At 46.5% G+C, this 23738-nt stretch overlaps 1 pseudogene; it reads left to right on the plus strand.

Moving 5' to 3' along the window:
* The first annotated feature begins 2047 nt into the window (after positions 1-2047).
* On the plus strand, positions 2048-11802 carry LOC144381153 (E3 ubiquitin-protein ligase Trim36-like; annotated as a pseudogene).
* The last annotated feature ends 11936 nt before the right edge of the window (positions 11803-23738 follow it).

Genomic DNA, 23738 nt, shown 5'->3' on the forward strand with positions numbered 1-23738 from the left:
AGAAGCTACCAGTTTCCTACCCAGTATCTGTTTCTTCTTTATTAACAAGTCCTTGACTATTCAGCCTGGCGATGTTTCCAGAGTGAAATGATCACCTTCCCAGCCTTCCTTGAAGCTAGGGGTGGAGATATGACCCAGTTCTCACAAAGGATATGTGGAAGTCATTGGATGGGGTGTGAGGGAAAGCTTTTTAAGAGGAAACATTTTGGCTTGTATGCCCTCTTTGTCTCTTGCTCGAAATGCAGACATTAAGATTAGTTGTTCACTTTTTTTTTCTAAATTTTTTTTTAAGATTTATTTATTTGACAGAGAGAGACACAGCGAGAGAGGGAACACAAGCAGGAGGAGTGGGAGAGGGAGAAGCAGGCTTCCCACGGAGCAGGGAGCCTGATGTAGGGCTCGATCCCAGGACCCCGGGATCATGACCTGAGCCGAAGGCAGACACTTAACAACTGAGCCACCCAGGTGCCCCTAGTTGTTCACTTCTGACACTGGTTTTTATCAAGTGCCAGAATCCATTCTGGGCATGAAGAACTTTCACTCTGAGAGCAGTATTTCTTCCTGGTAATCTGTAGGGTATTGCTAATACTAGGGAAGAATCCATTCATAAATGCTCCCGGCCTTATTTCAACTCTCAATGCTCCTAGTTTTCTTACAGAAGCAACGACCACACAGGAGGTTCTACAGAACTTGAAAAGGACAAGAAGCTTCCAAGCAAGAAGTGTTCTGGTTGTGTCTTACCTCCTACTGAGCCCCAACGAGGAATACCCGGCTCCTTATCTTTTGCTACTTTGCTCTGAGGCTATCATCATCAGCTCATAGAGGAGTGTAACACATTGAAGAAGGAGCAGAGTTCTGGTAGATGAATAGTCAAGGAGCAACATTACTGGAGCTTTAAGGAGAGGTGCACTGGGGAGAAAAAAAGCAAGAACTTGTTATATAGCTTTCTGGGCCAGAGGGGAGAAATCCGAAAAATGACCCACGGAAGAGGCAAAAGAGGAAAAGCCCCTGTGTCTTACTTATCAAGCCTCCAAAACTGCTGTGTGTCATTTCCATACACCACCCTGCCCACGGATGCTGAGCCCAGAGCCAGAATCTGCCCACTCGCTGAAGGTAAGTGGCTTTGCTCTTGTAGTAAATCTCCTATTCGAGTCTAATCCAATGATGGCTGGCAGATTTTGTTTTTTAGGGAAAAACTCAAGCGGTTATCACTTTCCTCCTTTTCAAGGAAGATAAGAGACAGCCGAGGGTGGAGTAATAGACCAGGGCAGACTCCTGAAGCCAAGTTTTCTTTTCCAAGGGAAGCAAAGTTGTCAGGTATGAATGAAGCAGGGATTAGAGGGTCGGGCCATTTCAGCTGCAGCCTCCTAGGGGAGCTGCTATTTTAAAAAGAAGTAGAAAATGTGAGAGACATGCCCTGAATGTGTAACTCAATTAATGAAACAAGTTAGTTGGAAAAGTGTTAGTCATCACTAAGGGTGACAGTGTTTGGGCAGGAACCTTGCTGGCAGAAATGGTGCTTTTTCCTTTAATTAAGGGAAAGTCGAGTATCAGGAGGATACAGAGATACAATCGCCCTTACACACTTAAGAGTGTTAAAAATACAATCCTTGTGTTTGTTCTCATCTCCGAAGCGCTGGGCTTGGGCTTTGTTACCTATTGGATTTCAGGAAGGTTGACTTGAGATGCGGCGTTGCCATTTCCTGGGCCCTCGCATAAATTTTTTTTTTTTTTTTTTCCGGCGCCTGCAGCCAGATCCTTTGTTGTTGCCTCCTCTGCATTCAGTCTCCCTGGCCTCGCACCTCCAGACAGTGGGATGGGGGTTTTTCCCGGTCCTGGCGCCGGGACCTCCGGACGGCCACATTCCCCGGCATCGGCGGAGGGACTGCTTTAACCCTCCCTGGGGGGTGGGGGGGGGGTGTGTCCGGGCTGGGACCGCGCCACGCCGGGAGCGGACCCGCTTTTGTGTCGCTGTTTGTCTCTGCAGCCGCCCGAGCCCGGGCGGGAGGCGCGCGGGCCGCGACCCCCGAGGAGGCGGGGCCTGGGCGGCGGGCTCCGCCTGGTGTGCATTTCACGGCCACGGCCGCCGCCGCCCTGGTTTGTTCCGATACCCCGCCCTGGCCGGAGCGCCGCACCCGGAGCCCGGGACGACGGACGCCGCTGCCCGCGAGCGCTCTATGGCCTCCATCGCCCCCAGCCGCGCTCTGGCCTTCCCCCCCAGCTTGCTCACTTTTCCTCGTTAACCGCCTACGGGAGGGCGCTTGGCAAAACTCAGAATAAAGCAGAGAGAGGGAGGGGGGAAGAAAAAAAGAAAAAAAAAAAAAAAAAAAAGGAACGCATTCGATGCGCCCGCCTGGCTCCTCCAGAGTTGGTGAAGGTTCGTAACCATGTCTGAGTCGGAGGAGATAAGTGAGTTTGGCTACATCATGGAATTGCTGGCCAGAGGCAAGGTAAGTGCTGGGGCGCGCGGCGTCGCGGCCTGGGCCCCCACCCCGGGCGCTACCTGGCCTGTCGCTGTGGGCGTCCCGGTCCCTTTCCAGCGCCCGCGGAAGGCGGGGCCCCGAGCCCCGGGTCCGCGCTCCCAGCCAGGGCGTCCCAGCAGCTGCAGAATGCAAAGTAGCCGCCTTTTCTTTATCGCGCGGCATCTCTGAAATGAGCCAAGGGGACTTGGCCAGCTGGGCGACTGCGGGGGGCTCCCGGGAGGGCGAGGGACGAGAGCTCAGCTCCCGGGGATGGACAGGAGGGCGGGGCGTTGGCCGTGGGGGGCACTCCTCGACGCCCCCAGGGCTGCCCACGCGTGGTGACTTCGAGGGGGTGACCTCGAGCGTCCAGGCGCGAAGCGGGGAGAGGGGCTCGGACTAGCGGATGAGTAGTCGGGAGGGCGGGGTCGGGTTCAGCGCGCAGGGCGACCGTATAGCGGGTAAATAGGGACAGAACCCCAGGTGGCGTGGCCTTGGCGTTTTCAGCCCTCCTTCCAGGTCCCTAGCCATTGCCCGAGGCCGAGAACATTGTCAGCAGCCTGCCTTTGGAGGGGAGTGGGGGGATGCCAAGGAGCCGGATTTCAGCCCGGCACCTGCCCGGGAGCGGATTCGAAACGCGGCTGGCGCGGTCGGTGGCGCCTCGCGACCACGCCCTCGGTCGGCCCGGGTGGCGCCGCGCCTAGGCAGGCAGAAAGCCTGGCGGGAGGCCGGCCTCCGCGCTGCATCCGAGAGACTGCCCAGGGAGGCTCCTAAGGGGTCTGCCGGCCGGAGGTGTCGGGAAATGCAAAGGCCGCCCCGGGCGCGCTCAGCCAGGATGCGCAGCCGGCGGGAAAGCGAGAAACGGCGTCTGCGTTTGCCCAGTGCACCTGGAGTTTCGAGAGAGTGCTGGCGCGGGAGAAAAGGACTTCGTGCGTGCGGTCATCAGAAGGATGATTCTGCAGCCCTGGTGTGAGCATCTGAGACTTTAGGCTCACACCTCACCAACCCCAACTCCGCTAGGTTTTAGCTTAAGGGGCGGGCAGTCCCGGCTCCCGGAGCTGGGGAGCCGGTTAATGCATTCTTGGATTCAAGTGTCCCCGGCGAGCCGTGCGCCTCCCGGAATTAAGTCTCCTGCTCAGCAAACACGGGATACGCTCAGCAGAAATAGAATGCTTATTCGCATTTCCAAGATCGGGGCTGTGCTTCGAGCCACCCTTACCATTTGCACCCCGGGACCAGAAGGACACGTGGAGGATCCGTTTTCCACTTTTCTTCCGACCCTAGGCTCCAGCCTGCACCCGGAGGGGCCGATCGCACAGGCGTGGGGACACCCGGACCACCACATCCAAGCTCCTCGTCGCCCCAAGCAGCTTCCGGTTGGCCACCCCCCGGGGCCTGGGGTGCATGCCACAGCCCGCTCCACCCTCCGGGGGACCGACCCCGAGGAAAGGAGGCGGCCAGAAGGAAGCGGTGGCTCAGAGGAAGAGGCTTGCAGCCAGGGGGTCAGAACCTGGCCTTCTAAAGCGCACAGCAGGACCCTGGCTGTCCAGGAACTCTGGGGGGTGGGATGGGGGTGGGGAGGAAAGAGGATGCCTTTTGTTGATTACAAAATAAATGGACCTCTCTCGTTGGGGCCAGGAATGGGGTGACTGAGAGGTGAGTTCAGGCATGTGGCACTCAGTCTGCAAAGTCAGAATTGCACTAGTTGGCTAAGAGTTTCCTTCAGTACAGGCAAAAGTTGAAATTCTGCGAGAATAGTTCTGCAGTGGGGCCCAGGAATCTGCATGTTCACCACAGGGGACTGATTAGTAAGCAGACAGATGAACTTACCATCAACACTAAGTGGGCAAGTAGGGCACCCTTAAAACTTATGACAAAATCAGGTACACAAAACCAAAAGCAAACCTCTCAGAATTACCAACGTGTTCACAATATGCTTACTGTAATGAAACAACAAAACCAGAATGACCTGGCATCATCCGCTGGATTTCTCTGCCTCACTCAACAGGCACTCAGTCGCTGACTCACTGGGTAGACCCTCTTTGATAGGATTCAGCAACCTACCTGCAGCAAAGACATGAGCCTTCTCAGTTGACTTCCAACCTTAGAGAGGCAGATGTCCCTCTGAAATCTCTGAGGTTGGAAAGCAGGCTCTCACTGTAAGAACTTGGTTCCTCCCTCTGCCTTTTTTGTTGGGGTGGAGGTGGGGGATGAGGAGTAGCCTCCTAACCATTTCCGCTCAAGCTTACTCCCTGCCCACTCTCCTCATACCTCCGCCTCCACTCCTTTTAAAACCCTCCTTGTGCTTGTGGTTGTCCAGGAGTTGAACAGCTGAATACCTCTCTGGGTACTAGCCAGGGAGTAGCAGAGCTTGGAGGCTGACTCGCTTTATTTTCCTTTGAGAAGTTAGGTTCCACTTTGTAGTTCAGGTTTGTAATGTAAAGGATGATATGAAACAGCTCTAAGGACGCCAAGCCCCCTGAGTTAAATTAGGAGAGCAGAAGCCCATAATCCTCCTGCCCCCTCCCCTCCAGTCCTCTCCTCTCCTCCTCTGCCCTTCCCTTGCTTTCGTTCCTTAGAGGTCGAGACCAATGGGTTGATGGCCATCACCCTGGTTTCTTTCACTTTTCTCTGATGGCTTTAAAACTCGACGACAGGGCGCCTGGGTGGCTCAGTTGGTTGGGCGACTGCCTTCGGCTCAGGTCATGATCCTGGAGTCCCGGGATCGAGTCCCGCATCAGGCCCCCTGCTCAGCAGGGAGTCTGCTTCTTCCTCTGACCCTCTTCCCTCTCGTGCTCTCTATCTCTCATTCTCTCTCACTCAAATAAATAAATAAAATCTTTAAAAAAATAAAATAAATAAAACTCGACGACATTAACACGTGCTTGTTGCGGAAACAGCCAGACTTTACAGAAAGTTTTACAGAGTAAAAAATGGACTTTTACTCCCACCTCCAAAACACTGCGTTCCCCAGTGCAGCAGCTTCTCATGTGTCTATTTCAAATTAAATTAGCTTATTGTGTGTTCTCTGAATGTGGGGAGTGAGCCTTTCATCTTAGGGTAACCTAAAACCCACATGGCGAACTTGATCAACCTACTTGATCAGCTTGTTTTACTCTATTGTGATGATGACTTTAATATTTAAAGTCCACGGGGGACCTCTACCATTGTGGTCTTTCTGCTCATCACACAATACCCTGTAAGTATAGTTAATGCCTATGATAATTCTCAAGAGGTTTAAAATTCAACGTAAATGGATTTCCTTATATTTCACTATTAGGGAAAGTTGTACCATTTCTCGAAGATACTTTTTGGTTTCTTGTTTCTTTTGTAGCTCACTTCTTTGCACTGAAAGAGACCTTTCCAAATCTGTGGTCAATATCTAGGATTACTCAAAGCAATGTTTTCAAACTTTTAGGCTCTAGAAAGATTTGGCTTATTAATTTTTTTTTTTATCATCTCCAGTCACCTTTTCCCTTCACACCATCACACCCTCCTCTGGAATCATTTAATGAAGATTTGATGACGAGGAACATAGAAGAATTTAAATTTAGTATACCTCTTTATATTTAGACATTTTAACATACTTATATTTATGTATAAATGGCCAGAAAGTACTTGTTTCCCATAGTTCAGTAGTTACTGTTCAGATACCTCCAAGGAGTGCAATAGTTTGAGCGAAATAAAAGAGGCTTTGGAAAACTTACATTTAACTTTGGTAGAGAAACAGGCATTGATTCTAAAATCTGGTGGATTATTACTTTTAACTTCGAACATCTCTGAGGCCTAAAAATTTCAAGACCTTTCACAAACACAAAATTTACCGTAAAGCAAGAAGATACTTGTACTCTGAAAGAATTAGATTGAGAAGATCCTCGAATCTAGACTAATGGGAAGTCTTAAACATCTCCTGGGACCAAAACAAAAATACCACCAAATGATCTGTTTCAGAGGGCTCAATGGGTAGTTGCTCACACAACTGAAATCTAAACTGGGTGAGAATACTAAGGTTGGGTCCACTGCAAAGTATTCTTTAAAATATATATATTTTTTATATCTTGGGATTGGGTGAAATGCGTGCGTGGTGGGGGGGTAGGAAAGGCACACAGAAGATGTAGACTTTAGCAATATCATTTGAAGCTAGCTAGTTTCATAAATATAATTTTCCTCTGATTTTTTTTACCATATTGTACAAAAGATAATTTGAAAAAGGAGTATCTTAAACTACTTGGACAAATAATGCTTAAGTCATATTTTTTATGCAACTAAATGACATATTTTATTGTCACCTGTGGGCGGGCAGGGCAATCGGGAGGCTGGAGGGAGACCCAAGTTTGAATCTTAAGGCTCTTTGGCATCTAGGCATGTGACCTTGAGGGTATTACTTAATCTCTGGGTGGAGGTGAAGAGCCCTTGTGGTTGTCACATGGTCCCTTTGAAGGGAATCATACCTACTCACAGGGTTATTGCTAGGATTAAATGAATATTTTATGCAAAGTTCCTCATACTGTTACTGGCACATAGTAGGTCCTCAATACATGAAAGGTATTACATCTAGCTGCTGTGACAAGTGTTGGGTGTTGAGACACCTCTATCCAAACTGTGATCATTAACAAGAGGACATAGGGAGTTGCCAGATAAAATACAGGATGTAGAATTACATTTGAATTTCAGATAAACAACACATAATTGTTTTACTATAAGTAGGTCCCTTGCAATATATGGGGCATACTTTTTAAATTTAATTTTATTTAAATTCAATTAGTTAACATAGAGTGTATTATTAGTTTCAGAGGGAGAGTTCAGTGATTCATCAGTTGTATATAACACCCAGTGCTCATTCCATCAAGTGCCCTCCTTACTGCCCATCACCCAGTTACCCCACCCCCCTACCTGCCTCCCCTCCAGCAACCCTCACTTTGTTTCCTATGGTTAATTGTCTCCCTCTCTGATTTTGTCTTTTTTAATTTTTCCCTCCCTTCCCCATGCTCCTGTTTTGTTTCTTAAATTCCACATATCAGTGAAACCATATGATAATTGTCTTTCTCTGATTGACTTATTTCACTTAGCATAATACCCTCTAGCTCCATCCACATCATTGCAAATGGCAAGATTTCATTTTTTGATGGCTGCGTAATATTCCATTGTATATATACACCACATCTTCTTTATCCATTCATCTGTCGATGGACATCTGGGCTCTTTCTACAGTTTGGCTATTGTGGACATTGCTGCTATGAACATTGGGGTGCAGGTGTGGGGCATACTTGTACTAAAAAAATTAATTATGTGTCTGGAATTCAAACTTATGTGGGTGCCCTGTGTTTTTGCTAAACCTAGCAGTCCCAAGTGTAGGAATAACATGTAGTCAAAGGGGACCTGCTTATAACTTCTAAATATGGCCAGTGTGGTTCCCCTCAAGTTGGACAAGGGACCCCTTTGCCCACCAGTGATGCAGCCTGTACACATTGCCATTAATGGAAAAGTGTCTACCAGAGCAGTACTGTGTTCGTCTCATCAGATTTCATATTGCTGGTCTGGTGCTACTGTTTAGTAAGTAAATGTCTACTGGATTTTCTCTTAAACAAACAAACAGAAGCTTCAGTGGCTGGGAAGATAAGGCTTACAAGACATCAAACATTCATGTACGAAAGGAGAGTATGTAATCGTGTTCAACTGAGTGGAAAGACTCTTAAGTGCCCAAGGAGTTCAGAGTCAGGGGAGCTGATCAATGAAAACGAAACCAAGGAGGGAGGAGGCTCTAGATCTGCAGCCTGAAAGATGAGTAGGATTTGGCCAGGCAATGGACATCTGAACTTCCGGCCTCGCTGGACTCCTCTCCCCGGAGGTTGTTCCCATAGAAACACTTTATGACAGGTAAGCTTGGCCTCTCAGAGGCTTGGGTCAATAACTGATAACTGCCATTCATTGTCCTTCACCTGTAACCTCCTCATGCCCAGCAGTGTAGACAGTGCATGTGCCAATCTACTGGGAAACCCCGTGATTTACTTCCTTGCCAGCTACCTTGTTCCCCCTAAGTCCAAGGGCTCTCTTCATTTTGTCCCCAGGTTGTCCAATGACTAGGAGTCCCCAGCAGGGGGCAACGTGTAGGAGTATGCGGCCACATCCCGGTGTTGTGACTTCTTGTTGAGGACATACTAACAGAATGGTACCCTGGCTGTTGGATCTCAGACCAAACAGATTAAGAGCCATAGTGTCGCCCAGCACAGACTGAAATATGCGCCATGGTTGTGAGGAGCTGACTCTGCCCGGAACTTAATCTCTTGCTGGGTATTAGGAGTCAGTATGGAAAGAGACCAGGTTAGTTTAGTGAGTAGTGGATAGCCTAAAGGGTAACAGGTTTACATTTTAAATGTCAGTTAATGAACACTTACTGAGCTGCTCCTTTACCAAACCTGAATGGTAGAGAGAGAGAGAGAGAGAGAGAGAGAAAGTGTGTGTGTGTGTGTGTGTGTGTGTGTGTGTGTGTATGTGTGTGTTGGGGGTGTGGTGGTTGTTGGCAGTTGAAGTAGGGGGAAATTGGCAACATTCTTCCCTGACCTTTTGGACTTGATGAAATAGACGAAGACAGCTCACGCCTCTGTGATGGAAGAGCAATTAAGCAACACTGCATGAGATAATGTAGGCAAGAGCGCTGAAGGTCTGTGGACTTGCTGGGAGCAGTGATAGGTGTGGAGTGAGGCTTCCTTGGGTTGGACCTTGACCCCTATTTTTTTTTTTTTTTTAAGATTTTATTTATTTGACAGAGAGAGACACAGCGAGAGAGGGAACACAAGCAGGCGGAGTGGGAGAGGGAGAAGCAGGCTTCCCGTGGAGCAGGGAGCCTGATGTGGGGCTCCATCCCAGGATCCTGGGACCATGACCTGAGCTGAAGGCAGACGCTTAAGGACTGAGCCACCCGGGTGCCCCTTGACCCATATTTTAAAAGAAAGTCTTGGAAGCAGAGGTGCTAGGATACTCCAAACTAGGAAGGGGTAGGTACCAAGGGATAGCACGTGCAATGTAAATTGGGAGAATAATGATTGAAAAAACCAAACAATACAGATCGCTCATGTCATTCCCACTTAAAAGCCTTCAGAAGCTTCCTGAAGTCTACAGAAAAGAAGCGTGGCATTCCAGGCCCTCCGTACTGTACTAGACTCATTTTGTATTATTGCAAGTTCACCACCCCTCCTGTCCCTTGCCCCCCAACACGCCAACATTCAAATACATTAATTCACATGCACATACAGCCCTCCCTGTTATAGTCCCACACTAAGCTCCTCGTAGTCTAGGACCTTAGCTTACTCTGCCTGTCACAAATGGAGCTGTAGGGACAGCGATACCCATATGGAATGTCATCTGTAAATACCTAATTGATAGGCTGTTATTGTAATCTAGGTACGGGGAGCCGAGGAGGCTCAGGGTGGGCAGGAGAATTAGCTGTAAGGATGAGAAAGGATAGGATCTGAGAAGGAACAAGAGGATTTGAAGGCTGATCAGAGGTACAGGGGAAGCAGAGAGGAAGATTAGTTTTTTTTTTAATCTTCCTACCAATACAGCCTTTTGTTTTTAAAACTTTATGGGTTAATAGTTTAAATGAATATGGATTAAAATGTTTATGGATTAATTATGTAAATTGCATTAAAAAGTTTCCAGAAGTAAAACATGCACATATCAAGTGCAAACAATGCAATACAATGTGAGTGTAAGTGTCTTCCACACCTGATTCCATCCCCTTCTCTACAATCTTATTGCTATTTTTTGTGCTTTTATGTCAGAGACTTATTTTATTTACTTATTTGCCTATATAAGCTTTTATGCTTGTCTCTTTTTTTTTTTTTTTTTTTTGGCCAAAGTGGCAACATAAAGAATCCAATGGCTTTTTACTTCTTTAACACAATGTTTTAGAAATCCTGCTCATCAGTACATTCACTTTATTTTTTTTAGTACATTCATTTTAACTGCTGCACAGTATTCCATGCTATTGTTGTACATCATGGATGATAGTTTCTATAAATAAGGTCCCAACAAGATCTTTGTACACGTTTTTGTGCACACATGCAAGTCTTTCAGTAGGAAAATTCTTATAAGTGGAATTGCTTAGTCAAAGGTATACGCATTTAAAATTATTGATAGGATTTGCAAAAATTCCCTTCCAATAAGCTGTACCAATCTACAGTGTCACAAAAAAGCTTGAATGTGCCTAGTTCCCCACATTCTGGCCAAGTGAGTTAAGATAATTTTTGAACCTTGAGAATCAGGTGGAAAATGCTATCTCATTGCAGTCTGATTTGCATAATGGAAGGAGGGCTTTCAAATTTATTTTCAGCCAAATATTGTCTGTACAAGTTTAATCTTTAGCTCATGTTAATTAAACCTTCTAATCTCTCTTACTCAGTTAACTAGTTTTGGACCAAAGCGCTATTCAGGTGGGCTGATGTGAGATTACAGCCAGAGGGGAATAATTTAACTCACAGGCCAGTATTAAAAACAAACATTGATATATAATGCTTATTTCATGGCTGAGTCTTTTTTTTTTTTTTTTAAGATTTTATTTATTTGGCAGAGAGAGAGACAGCGAGAGAGGGAACACAAGCAGGGGGGAGTGGGAGAGGGAGAAGCAGGCTTCCCGCTGCGCAGGGAGCCCGATGTGGGGCTCCATCCCAGGACCCTGGAATCATGACCTGAGCCGAAGGCAGACGCTTAATGACTGAGTCACCCGGGCGCCCCTCATGGCTTGAGTCTTTTAAAAAAACTCTATGGGAACATGGTGCCCTATGCGATACAGGTAACCAAATTGTGCAGGCATTTGTTATCTTCCTCATTTCCCTCCAGATTAGGATGTTTCACAACCTGTGGAAGGAAGCAGCCTCAGCTCCAGCACGTGGGGCCGCAGAGCCGGCATTAATCCGGATCAGAACAGGCCAGTCACTGCTCGGCAAGGCGCTCACCCTCTCTCCACCTCATCTGTAAACTGAGGGCATGCCATTAAAGATAATTGCTACTCCCTTGCCGCTCTGAAGTCCACACTGCTACACCATTATTTAACCGCCGGCTTGGAGAAAAGGCCACCACTGCTGACCGTGCTGCGGGAAGACGATGGGAACTTTTCACAGCGACAGACGTCCCCCCAGATGGAAAATAAAAGTGGGCAGCATTTCACAACCTGAACGGGATTCCTCTGCTGCAGCTGAGGTCCCTTCACGCAGCTGTTTAGAGCTCCCGTTTTCTCTGTCTCTACGGAAGGATGGAGTCAGCCAGCCGGGAAGGCAGTGGCCTGATCCCCTAATAGGGCTTCCAACTATCCCAGGTCATCTGTTTTCGGTTCGCGGTGAAGCGAGACACGAGAAAGGCGCTTGGGAGCCGTGGCAGGGAATCTGGCGCCGCCGGCCCCTGAGCCGGCCAAGCGCCGCGTGGCTGCGCGGGTGTCGCCGGAGCAGCCCAGGACCCGCGGCGCCCGTTTGCCCCGCGCCCTCCGTCCCCAAGGGGGCACCGCAGGGCGGCTGTCCGGGCTGGGGAGGGGGCGGCGCTCCCGCGTCGCCGGCTCGGGACCCCAAGCCCGCGCCACTTGGCGAGAACGTGTCGTGCGTGACAGCGCCGCGCCCTGGGGTGTCGAAGCATAAGTCGAATACGAGTGGTTGGCGACCAGTCGGGGATGTGAAGTTCACCCGACGAACTGGGCTGGAAGAGAAGGAGGAAGAGCCGGGCGGAGACCGGGACCCACTAGGGGAACCCCCCGGCCCGGGAAGGGGTGGGGCGGGCGGCGTCTCGCAGCGGTCATCGCCTCCCCTGCGCGCGCGGCTCTGCAGCGCTCGGTGCGACGGCTCCGGTAAGGCGGCCCGGGCCCGCCCCCGCCCCCGCCCCCGCCGGCCGTCTAGAGTCAGGAAACGGGGCCTGGAGGTGATGATGCCTCGCCCCGCGCTTCACCAAAGCGCAGGGAAAGCAAACTGAAGGGCAGAGGGGCCGCGCCGGCCCGGCAGCCAGGCCTGCAGTCAGCCGCAGCCCCGCCCACCGCTCCACCCCGGCCCCGCCCCGGCGCCGCCCTCCGCCTCCCCTGCCCCTCGCTTCCGCCCCAACGAGGCTTCCTACCGCGGCGGGCGGCGACGGCGGCGGCCGTCCGGGAGGGGGCGAGCGGCCGGGACCCAGGCGGCGGCGGCGCCGGCGGCGAGAGCCCAGACCCCAGCGCGCGCTGCAGCCCCGCCCGGCCGCCGGCCGCCGCCCCGCCCCCTTTGTGCGGTGGGCGCTGTTGCCCGGGCGACGGCGCCGCCCCGCCCCGCCCCGGCCCCGCCCCTCCGCGGCGTCTGCGCCCAGGTCTCCGCGCGGCCGCCGGCCCCGCCGCAGTCCGCAGGAGCCGCCGCCGCAGCTGGCCGCGGGGCGGGATTCCGGGGCCGTCGCAGGGAGCGCAGCTCGGCCCTCCGCGCCTGTGCTTTCGCCCGCCCCGCTCCTCGCCGCGTCGGTCCGCTGGTCGGGTCCGGCTGACCAGCTCGCCCTCCGGCTCCGAACCCAGGCTCCCACGGCCGCCGCAGGGACCCGCCCACCAGACCCCGCCCGGGCCGCCCGTCTGCCTGTTTGGACCCTGCCGTTGATGACACCTGGCAGAAGACTACCATGGAAGGGGATGGCTCCGACTCGCTGGTGAGTGGGCGACAGGGGCGCCGCCTCACGCTTCCATGGCGGCTCCCCGGGGCTCCCCCCGGCTCTCTCTCTCTCCCCTCCTCCCTGAGCCAGAGGGAGCCTCTCCTCTCGAGGAGCGAGGGCGGACGTGTGGTGGCCCCGCTTCCTCTTCGCCTTCCGCGCCCCGGGTTCCGCAGTCCGGGGCGCCCCCTTTCTGCCCGTCGGAGGGCTGGACCCTGGGTCACCTGAGCCCGCGAGAGGGCGCCGATCGAGTGCGGCGATCGCCCACCTGAGCACCTTGAGGAGTCCGGGCGGGGCTCTTTCATGGGGTCCGGGCTGTAGAATTCATTCGCCTCGGGGAGTCGGGTGCCCGTCGCGGCTCGGGGCGCGCGTGCCCCGCGCGTGTCCGGCCGTCCCTTTGTCCCGGAGCGTCGTGGGGCCGGCGCTCGGGCCCCGCTCGGACCCCCGCGGGCGCAGCCCAGCCCGGGCGAGGCTCCTCCCCGGCTTCGCCAGCTCGTGCGCGGGAGGCGGGCTGGCCCTGGCAGCTGTCGGGGTACAAGTGTTTTTGTTTGAAAGGGTCTGATCTGCAGTTCTTTGCGACTTGTTAGTTTCCCGTCGAACCCCATTGATTTTGAGACAGCTTAATTGTGGGAGCCGCCACTTCACCTTTCTCTTAATCAGGTTGTTTCCCTCAGTGGCTCTAAAAGGAAAACTCATTTTTCTTTTGGGTAAGAATTACTTTATATCTGCCGTGCTTAAAAAGCTTATGTCCTGCTTTTTATGTACCAGAAAGATGGAAATAATTTGAGATCTTCCGCTGGGAAGTAAACCTTCCATCAAATGGGAATCTATCTTGGACCTTCAGAACAGTATTTTTCTTTGAATCTATTTTGGACATTCGGAACAGTATTTTCCTTTGAATTAGGTGTCAAATTCTTTGTGAAATGAGATGGGATGTGAATATTCTGTTTTCTTTGCTGTGAATTGTGAAGTGTGGTGATCTTCCAAATTTAATAAAATCCTGAGAGGATGTGGGCTTCTCTGAAATATTTATTGAATGATGCAGCAAGAAACACATCAAAGACCATGGACAGTGATAAAGCCAGTTGGATGTAGTGCTATTGTCAGGGGTTATTAAAGCACTTAGTGTCACTGTAGGGGGAATAGAAGAGCATACATTTTTATTTAATTAAAATAAGTGAATTAATTCAGTTCTAATTTTCTATGGAGCTCCAGTAATTGAAATGATTGTACAAGGTTAGGAGGACTGTAAAGCTACAAGAAGGCTGAATATAGATTCATAGCACCTGCAGTTTGGGGGAAAAACTACATATGGAAAGGATGGGAAAATGAGTATGAGGTCATCAAACCTTTTTGGTTGTGATAAGAGACTGAATGTTTCTCATGGAAAATAATGCAAGCCTCTAGTACTGAGAGTGCTTACAATGGTGCTTTCTAGTCCTCTCCACCCTTTCAATATTCATCAAGTGCTTTTAAGATAACCACTTTGCTGGGCAGCAAGAGAACCTCAAGCATTTTAGCTACATTACAGTTGCAGCATATGAAAATTGGTCACATTTAATGTAGAAAATTGCTGATGATTCAGCTTGTAAATAGATTTCAAGGAGGCTTCCACGAACATGCCGGCTAACCCAGTTTTTGCCAGCTCTCTTCTGGCTGTAAGAGTTAGTGTGCTCAGGGGGCGCCTGGGTGGCTCAGTCGTTAAGTGGCTGCCTTCGGCTCAGGTCATGATCCCGGGGTCCTGGGATCGAGCCCCACATTGGGCTTCCTGTTCGGCGGGAAGCCTGCTTCTCCCTCTCCCTCTCCTACTCCGCCTGCTTGTGTTCCCTCTCTCACTGTGTCTCTCTCTCTGTCAAATAAATAAAAATCTTTAAAAAAAAAAAAAAAAGTTAGTGTGCTCAGGAGGAATAAGGTCTTATTCTTAGTGTGCTATCTTTTATTGAAGTCATCTACTTTTAGGATTTCTCAGATGTCCTAAATCAGTGAATTCATGATGATTTGAATAATTTCATAATTGATGGAATATTACAGTCCCCTCATATCTTGTGCTGATTTTTCTCCGACTTCAGTGTTTTCCATGTCTGTGTCCCTTCAGTTCTAGGCTGTGGGTGTTGGGGTGGGGGGCGATGGTATGGGAATTTCATTGCCAGAAAGGAATTTCAGATTATACACTGTTTCTTAATTTCTTTTGGCATGGTAAACACACGTACTCATCCAAGAGGTATAAGGATGTTAATATATTTACCCACTAACCATGCGAGACTGTGGACTCTGAGAAACAAACTGAGGGTTCTAGAGGGGAGGGGGTGGGGGGATGGGTTAGCCCGGCGATGGGTATTAAAGAGGGCACGTATTGAATGGAGCACCGGGTGTTATATGCAAACAATGAATCATGGAACACTACATCAAAAACTAATGATGTAATGTATGGTGATTAACATAATAAAATAAAATTTAAAAAATATATTTACCCACTAAGAGCTCTTGATTTTGATTTCTTTTCCTCAAGGTTACCATTAAGAATATCGAAAGAGAGCTCATTTGCCCAGCATGCAAGGAGCTGTTCACCCACCCGCTGATTCTCCCTTGTCAACACAGTATCTGTCATAAGTGTGTAAAAGAGCTCTTACTGACCCATGATGACTCATTCAATGACGTGGGATCAGACAACTCCAATCAGAGCAGTCCTCGACTTCGGCTCCCGTCCCCTAGCATGGACAAAATTGACAGAATTAGCAGACCAGGTATGTGGTGGAAGCTTGGGGCCTGGGAGTTTCAGCGATAATCTGTGGAGGGGAAATTATTTGTGCCCTTTTGTGGGTTGGTCTTTCTGGGTGAATAAATTAAAACTAGTTGTAAAGGAACCCTTCCCTCTTTTCAAATGTCAGAATGAACTGTTACGCACTTAAAGTTGGATATTGAACACGAGCTTTGTGTTAGACCCCTTAATAACCGTCTGTATTTTAGGGGGTGTTCTGACCCTGTGGGTCCTTTATATGAGGGATGAAATAATGGACCACGGAAGTACTTACTAGGGAATCCTCTGTCTATGGTAGTATGTAAATAAATATGCCAAATTAAGGACAAGACTCCATAATGACTCTTCCTAGAAGGTTTTTTAGATGAATTATTTGCTGTCATTTTGTTCTTCCTGAGGATTTTATCTTCTTCAGCCATTTTAAATCCATTTTTTGAAATCAGGATTTTTGAATATCAACCAACTAGGGGTAGAATTCTGTAGTAATGATAGAAGTAGATCCAGATGTTATAGGGCACATGTACGGTATATTATACGGCCCTTGGTTCCCATGGGGATGGTGTTACTTAGTTTCTTCTGGACATCCACTGCAGGAGTAAGGTAGAGCAAAATTAATTTGAAATTCCAGGGAACAGGGCCACTGGGGATTTCAGGCCCAACATCAGCAGTGAGGACCAAGGGGAGGCAGAGGTTTGGGTAGAAATATCTCAATACCATGTTAGGCACACACTTCGTTTGGAGGAGAGGACGTGAGTGGCTGTAAGCACCAGACTTCCAGGCCTTCAGTTCTGCCCAATTTGGGCTTGAAGGTTTTACGTTTGGTCCTTTAGGCCACTCTGTTTATTTCTCCCCCTTGGAGCATAGTAATAATTTTTTAATCTTATAAAAAAAAACAGCAGAAGAGAATCTCCTTCTCCTCATTGGCATTTAGTGAATGCTGTCTTTTTTGGTCCACACTGTGATATGGAATCTCATCTTTGTGCTCCATCAGACAGTGGGTAAGAGTGGATTTGATCTAAGAGCAGTATTATGCTATTTTAAAAACACGTATTTTTCTTTAAATGGTAATCACAGATTACTTGGAAGCTATTTTGCACATATAAAAAATTATAAGAATATATTTAAAAAGGGACATTAAGTGATTGGGGATGCAGGGAGTATGAGGTCAGAGAGGGTCATGCTTATTGTGAAGTCATCACTTGTATGTTTCCCTCCCTGCTAGGAACTAGCTGGCACGGGGGACGGGGGGGCGGGAGACGGGGTGGGGGGACAGATCTCAATAGCTTGAAATTACCTACCAGAGAAAACAGAGATTCTGTTGGTAGATCCTCATTAGCTAGTTAGGGACAGATCCCCTGATTGACTGACCAAGGAAATTCACTTTTTGTATATTAATATTTAGCATAGACCATTCAAAGGAATTTTAGTTATGTACTAATATTTCTATAATTAGATTGTGCTTCTATACATATTATATGAAATCCTGTATCTTAAGGTGGGCTCTAATCTTAACATTTGATTGGTATGTGATTCATATGGAGTTTGAGTGAAATATAGATGAATATTCTTAAAAAATATAAATTATATATAATTAAAAATATATAATTTAGGAGCTCACCTAGATAGTACTTGGTGGATGTTTAATAAATATTTGTGGAGTGGTTGTTGAATGACAAACCTCTGCTAAAAGATTTCTACAAAGCATGCCATGATGGCTTTTATTCAATAATAGTGGCCTTTTTTTTCCCCCCAGAACAAGAGATCCATTCCACCATACTTTACACCTTCTAAATCAGAAAAAGAATTACTGAGAAGTTCCTCCCTGTCCTTTAGGAAGACCCCTGTCAAGTTGGATCATGTCCTGAGAGGGCGGGGAGTTAGAAAACTTTGAAAGGGCAGTTAGGGGAAATAAAAGAGTATTTAACTTTGAGAGGGAGAGACTGCAGAACATGATGGCTGTCTTGTGAAAGAGAAAGTAAACTGGGTATCTTCACAGCAGAGATTCCAGATCAGTGAGTGAACTAGGAATGCAGATTTCAGGCTCAGTGGGAAAGAAAACCAATAGGACAGGCTTTCCAAAGATGAGACTGTCATCTCCCTGTCCGTGGAAGAGTTCAAGTGCGGGGTCAGATTGAGATGCTGCAGGGACCAGATACATTAGGGAAGCAGGTCCCAGGCATAGTAAATACAGGACCCTCTTTGCTTTTACTTATTTGATACAGAGACAGTAAAGAGTTCATTTTCCCATCAGCTCAGCTGCCGTCAGAAAACCAGCAGCCTAGGTATCAGCGGCCAGCTGACTCCAGGCCTCGCCTGTTAGGAGACAGCGGTGCATGGTTCTGTAGACTAGACTGGATGCCTTGTCTAAGGAGGCCACAGCCCCTGGGCACTTGGCACGTGTGCATTATCATATGGGTTTGGGGGTGCCAGATTGTCAGATTTACTGTCCCCCCCCAACAAAAACCTGATAGTGGTTTTGATGTGTCATCTGTCTGTTGAACATTGGCAGTTAATTCAGATCATTTAAAAACTCCATGCCAGCTCAGCATAGGATAGGGTAGCCAAAACACATCTTGGACTATGACCCATCCAGCATTTGGGCCATCAGTATTTGAAGTCTTTGTTTTAAGCAATGGCTGAGGGACCACCATTTGCAGACATTGTAGAGGGGATTTCCGCCTTGGGTGGTAGGTCGAGTCAGTTGTATGTCAACTGCTTTATCTTCTCCAACACTGAAGTTCAATACCTTGCATTCATTTGCATTCATTCAGTCAACAAATATTTCATTTACCTGCTGGTTGCCGGACATGGCTAAATGCTTGAAGAGAGGTGAACAAGATAGATCCGTCCCTCCTTTTTAAGAAGCATATAGCCTGCACTGTACAGAGCTTCATAGTTAGAACCCAGTCATTCATTAAGAAGAGCGTACAGAGCAAATTAACGAATACAAATAAAGCCCTCAGAGGGTGGGAAGGCCCCAAGTGTAGTAATCATTCCTGGAGGCTTTTATCAAATGAATGTGGATTTTAGGATTGCCCTCCTCCTCATGATGGGAGTTTTAAATTAGTAGAGGTGATTATATTACAAATATAATGCCACCCTCCATTTATGGGGCATTTGCCTCTAATTTTTCTTTGGAGAGATTCAAAGAGAAATTCATAGGGAAGTAACGTTTCCCCCCCCTCCCTTTTTTTTTCTTGGCAGGTTTCTTTTTCTATTTTTCCTCATTTAGACATACTTGGGAAGGAAAACCTTTTCTGAGCAATTGGTGTGGGAGGAGTAGAATTCTAAAAATTAGTTTTGCCACTGGCTTAATAAAGGGATTAATTAGACCAGGACTGCCCAGAACAGTAGCCCCTAGCCCCGTGTGGCTGTTGAGCACTTGAAATGTGCTAGTCTGAGCTGAGATGTGCTGGAAGCATAAAATATAACTCAGAATTTCGAACACTCAGAATGAAAAAAATATGAAACACCTCTAGTAGTTTTTATCTCTTAAATTTTTGAGGGGATGGTATTTTGGATATATTGGGTTAAATAATAACAGGTATTATTAAAATTAATTTCACTTGTTTCTTTTTCATCAATCTGGCTCCTGGAAAATTGAAAATGGCAGATGTGGCCGACGCTGTTGGCTCACTTGGCCCCTTTTGGATATCATTGCCTTGGAGACTTGACAGATTTTTACAATAAAAGGGTGCCTCGAAAGGCGGGTAGGGTTTGTGTGTACGATACTGTAACACATTCGATTAGGTAAAAATAGCCACATTACTGTACATTTTAGGTCACATGTGTGCAAGCTTTCCCCACATTTTGTATTTCTTTTTGTCGGGAAGATACAGTCCATTTTAGCAACGTTTAAGTACAGGGTTGATACACATCAGTAAAAAAAAAAAAAAAAAACCCAACAAAAGATGCTTGCTATTACTGTGTCTTTTCAGCAGTTACCAGAAATACGATCCTTTACAAATGCGAACCTACAAGATCGGGTTTGGGCCTTTTGAGGGCTGCCCCAACAATGAGTAATTCTGAACTCCAAGGTCAGCTTGATGAACGCTCTTTTAGAGGCTGGTTCCATTAATACCACGTGTGCCAGGGGAAAAAGCACATTTTCTTACTGTTAACTCAAGAATTGTGTTGTATACGGGACACAGTTGCTGCTTTATCTTTTGTCAACAAGTTGTGAATCTGCTCTTTGAAATTAAATTCTAAACCCAGCTTTCTGTTCATTGTTCACAGCGGCGCAGCGGAGATCTTTGGGGTGGAGAGGTAGAAAATGCTTTCTTGCTTGTGCGGCCTCAGGCAGTGTAGTGTGAGATGGTTCAACTTAATGACCTTGTATTTCATAAAGTTCTGAAACATCAGTGGTCAAGTGTTGTAAATTTTCTCGAAAGGGGACAAATTGGGCCGAATGACTTAAAGGTCAACAGGACTAAATTTCCACGGGAGGCGTCTGGGGTTTTTAAAGGGAGCTCCGATCCCGCATGCTTCCTTTTTGCCCATCTGCATGACAAGATGTTTTTGAAGAAAATGACATACCCGTGTTGTGAGCTTTTTTTTTAATAACCTTAAAAATCCTCTCCATTTACTTCGTGGACCAAAGCTCATATTCACGGCCATCTTGCTACCTTGGGGAGGTTAAATGAGTCAGTACTTTCTTCTGCATTTAAAAATTTGCTGAAAAAAAAAATTTGCTGAAAAGCACTGGCAATTTTTTTGTACTTAAGAATATAATCTTGTTTTGTGCATATGGTGTCTTTCCTCTGTTAATGGTCTAAAGTGTTTTGAGTTTTAACATTGAGGTCTCACCCATTTGTGGGTAAATAATGTAAACACACTGCTTTTTTAGGCTTTCCGAAGTATTTGACTGTGGGCTGGGCGAACGATGGGCCAACCCTATCTTATTAAAAGGAATTTTTTTTTTAACTCCAGTTGACCTTTAAAGTCACATTGGCTACTTTTTTTTGTAGAATGCTGGTGATACCTTATATTTTATTGGAGAAAATAAACACCTGAAATGTTATCCCTTTTCTGTCTTCCTTACCTTCCTCTCTGCGTGCCTCAATTTACAGATCTTTACAGTTCCAAAAGCCACATGTCATCCTTTCTCTTACAGGCTTTAGTGAGTCCCTGAGATTTTTCAGTGTCGAGATTTAGTAAATAGGAGGAAAGGTAGGAGAAGTTTGCTTTAAAAAAGTTCATTGCTTGTTCCAATTTTTTTTATTCAGACAGTAGTTGAGAAAAAGGCTTTTGCAGGTTGAAAATGCTCATAGTACTCAAAAGGTAATTGTAACTCATAAGCATCAGATGGTCAGAATGTGCTGAAAGAGGCATCAGCCCATTGCCAAGCACCTGGAAGCCCAACCTGAATGTCCAGCATAGAGGGAGATACCCACTCCCTGCCTGGGAGGTAACAGAGGGTCAGTAGCTGGGAGTCAGAATATGGGAGAGGATGCAGCTAGCAGAGGTTTTGAACCTGTTCTGAATTGACTCGGTTTTGAAATACTTGATTTTCTCTTTGATATTTAAATGACAAAACTTAATGGCTGAAAGCTCATTCTGGGGGGAAATTTGCTACAAACCAATTGAAGATTTTCTGGAGTCCTCATTTTAAAATTGTGTCATGTTAAACAAATTTGTTTAATTTGTCTTTGAGGTCAAGGGATATGGGGGAAAAGAATTGATTCCGCAAGGTGACAGTATTCAGATAACCCGCATATATTGGCCCCGTAAATGCAGTTTGACATATACAATTGCATTGCTTGGCATGCATTGCTTCTTTACCTTTCAGAGTCATCATTACTTTCCTTTTCATTATGTCATGCTGTCGAGGAGTCTTACCCAATGGAACATTCTGTGATCACGGGAATGTTTGTTTGACCCTGCACTATAGAGTGTGGGAGTCACTGGTCAAATGTGGCTCTTGAGAATTTGAAATGTGGCTAGTGCAACCAAGGAACCGAATCTTTGAATTAAATTTAGGTAGTGACGTTTGGCTAATGTTTACTCTAGTAGACAGCACAGCTATAGCGAGTAAAAAGTTGACTCTATTACATTTCATTTTTAGTTCCACTTTCTTGATTTTTTTTTCACTAGACTTACTTCCCAGAATATCCTTAGATCTGTTCTGTTTCCTTATTGCCCAGAGCATATATTCTGTCATTTGTTTTTGAAAACAATGGTGGAAGTCCAAGGCAGGTGAAATAAAACATAAATGCTTTGGAATTCACGGAAAAATGGGAGACTTTTTTACGGAAAAATGGGAGACTTGTTTAAAGGTCTGTTTAGGAAAACAGCTGAGATATGTTGACTTAATATTTTGTCTGATTAGGCTAGTGTGATGCTTTACACCTTATTTTTGTTATAAAAATAAAAGAGGTTTACAGAAAAGGGACAAAACATCTCATTTGAAGTTTCTGAACATGAAGGCCACAATCTGGGTGTCACCAGTATATAGTTTAAAGCATGACATGACTTTGTTGTCATGATTTAATTTGGTTTGATCCTGTTCCTTAAACTGATCGCCACTTTCAATGAGTAAAACCAGTAATAACCCATTTTTTTTCTTTTTAACAATCTTCATTTTGATTTCTATCACCTGGATCATGTGGGGAGGCATGCAGTTAAATGTGATTTTCCATTTGTTTCAACTTGACCACTGCACTCTTACCACTTCCAGAATTCTTTGGCTTGTCTTTTCACTGAATGAAATTTTCATTAGCATGTGCCTTAAAAGTGGCTTTGCTGCTTATTTCGTTATATGCCTGCTGTGTTGTGAACTATCTTGGACTTGTGTTGCATGTTTTAAGAATTATTATAAGAATATATTTTATGTAGAGTTTTCTAATTTTTATGGGGCAAGCATTTCTGGTCATGCTTTTTTTTTTTTTATAGGTTTAGAAATGTAAAGGTAAATGAAGATCTTAAAAATACTCTGCATGTTTTGGCATTAAGTAGTTTTGGGTACCCAGTCCTACTTGGCATGCTGTAGAATCACTTCAAATGAATACTATTGTGGGCTGATTGCTAAATTTTACCTTAAGTGATACCATGGCCAGACCTATTTGAAGACAGTGTTTTCAGTGATGATGGTAATGTGCCAAGGCAATATTAACATAGCTGTTGAAAGACCTTTGCTAAATGTGGTATACTAAGTTTAGCCATTCGTTTTTGGTACTGGATCCATGGCAGAATAAAGGAAGGCTTTAGGTTAAGAAGTTTGTGTTTATAATTAGGTACTTTGTGGCCAACCAAGACTGTGTCCTCTCGGGGTAGATTTCTAAATGAGAGCAGGGAATATGATACGCATGCGCTTAGGCTAAAGGGACAACCCCAGATTCTCGTGAACCTGTGGGTAAGGACGGTCACGCCTTGGTCTCTTGATCTGTTAAAATCAGGATACTATTGAACAAAAGTGGGCTATTTATGGTCATTCACTGTATATTATATATATATTAGAAAATTATAATACTTTTTGGGTTAACTTGTGGCTTACTGAATTAAGTAATTTTAATGATTCTTTTTTTCAGGTCATAAGAAGATACTAAATGGTTGGTCCCTCATAAAGTCACTAGATTCTAGGTGTATGGATGAGCTTTTCACTCTTTGATAGATTGCACTCGGTTAACTAATGATTTAGCCTACCCAGATAAAACAATACTACCGTGGGATACTCTCTTTTGCAGTGGCTCTTAACCGTTTTGTGATCACATATTCCTTTGAGAATCTGACCAAAGCTATGGATTGTTGAACCAGAAAATAAGCATCGGTATATAGATGCAAAATTTGCATACAGTTTCAAATAGTGTACAGAACTATTTGGATCTTTCTGGAGCCTATCCATGGGGCACTGGGTAAATGACTCCTGTCATTTACATATGAACTCA

The sequence above is a fragment of the Halichoerus grypus genome, chromosome 2 (assembly GCF_964656455.1).
Source record: "Halichoerus grypus chromosome 2, mHalGry1.hap1.1, whole genome shotgun sequence".
In the NCBI taxonomy this organism is placed as follows: domain Eukaryota; kingdom Metazoa; phylum Chordata; class Mammalia; order Carnivora; family Phocidae; genus Halichoerus; species Halichoerus grypus.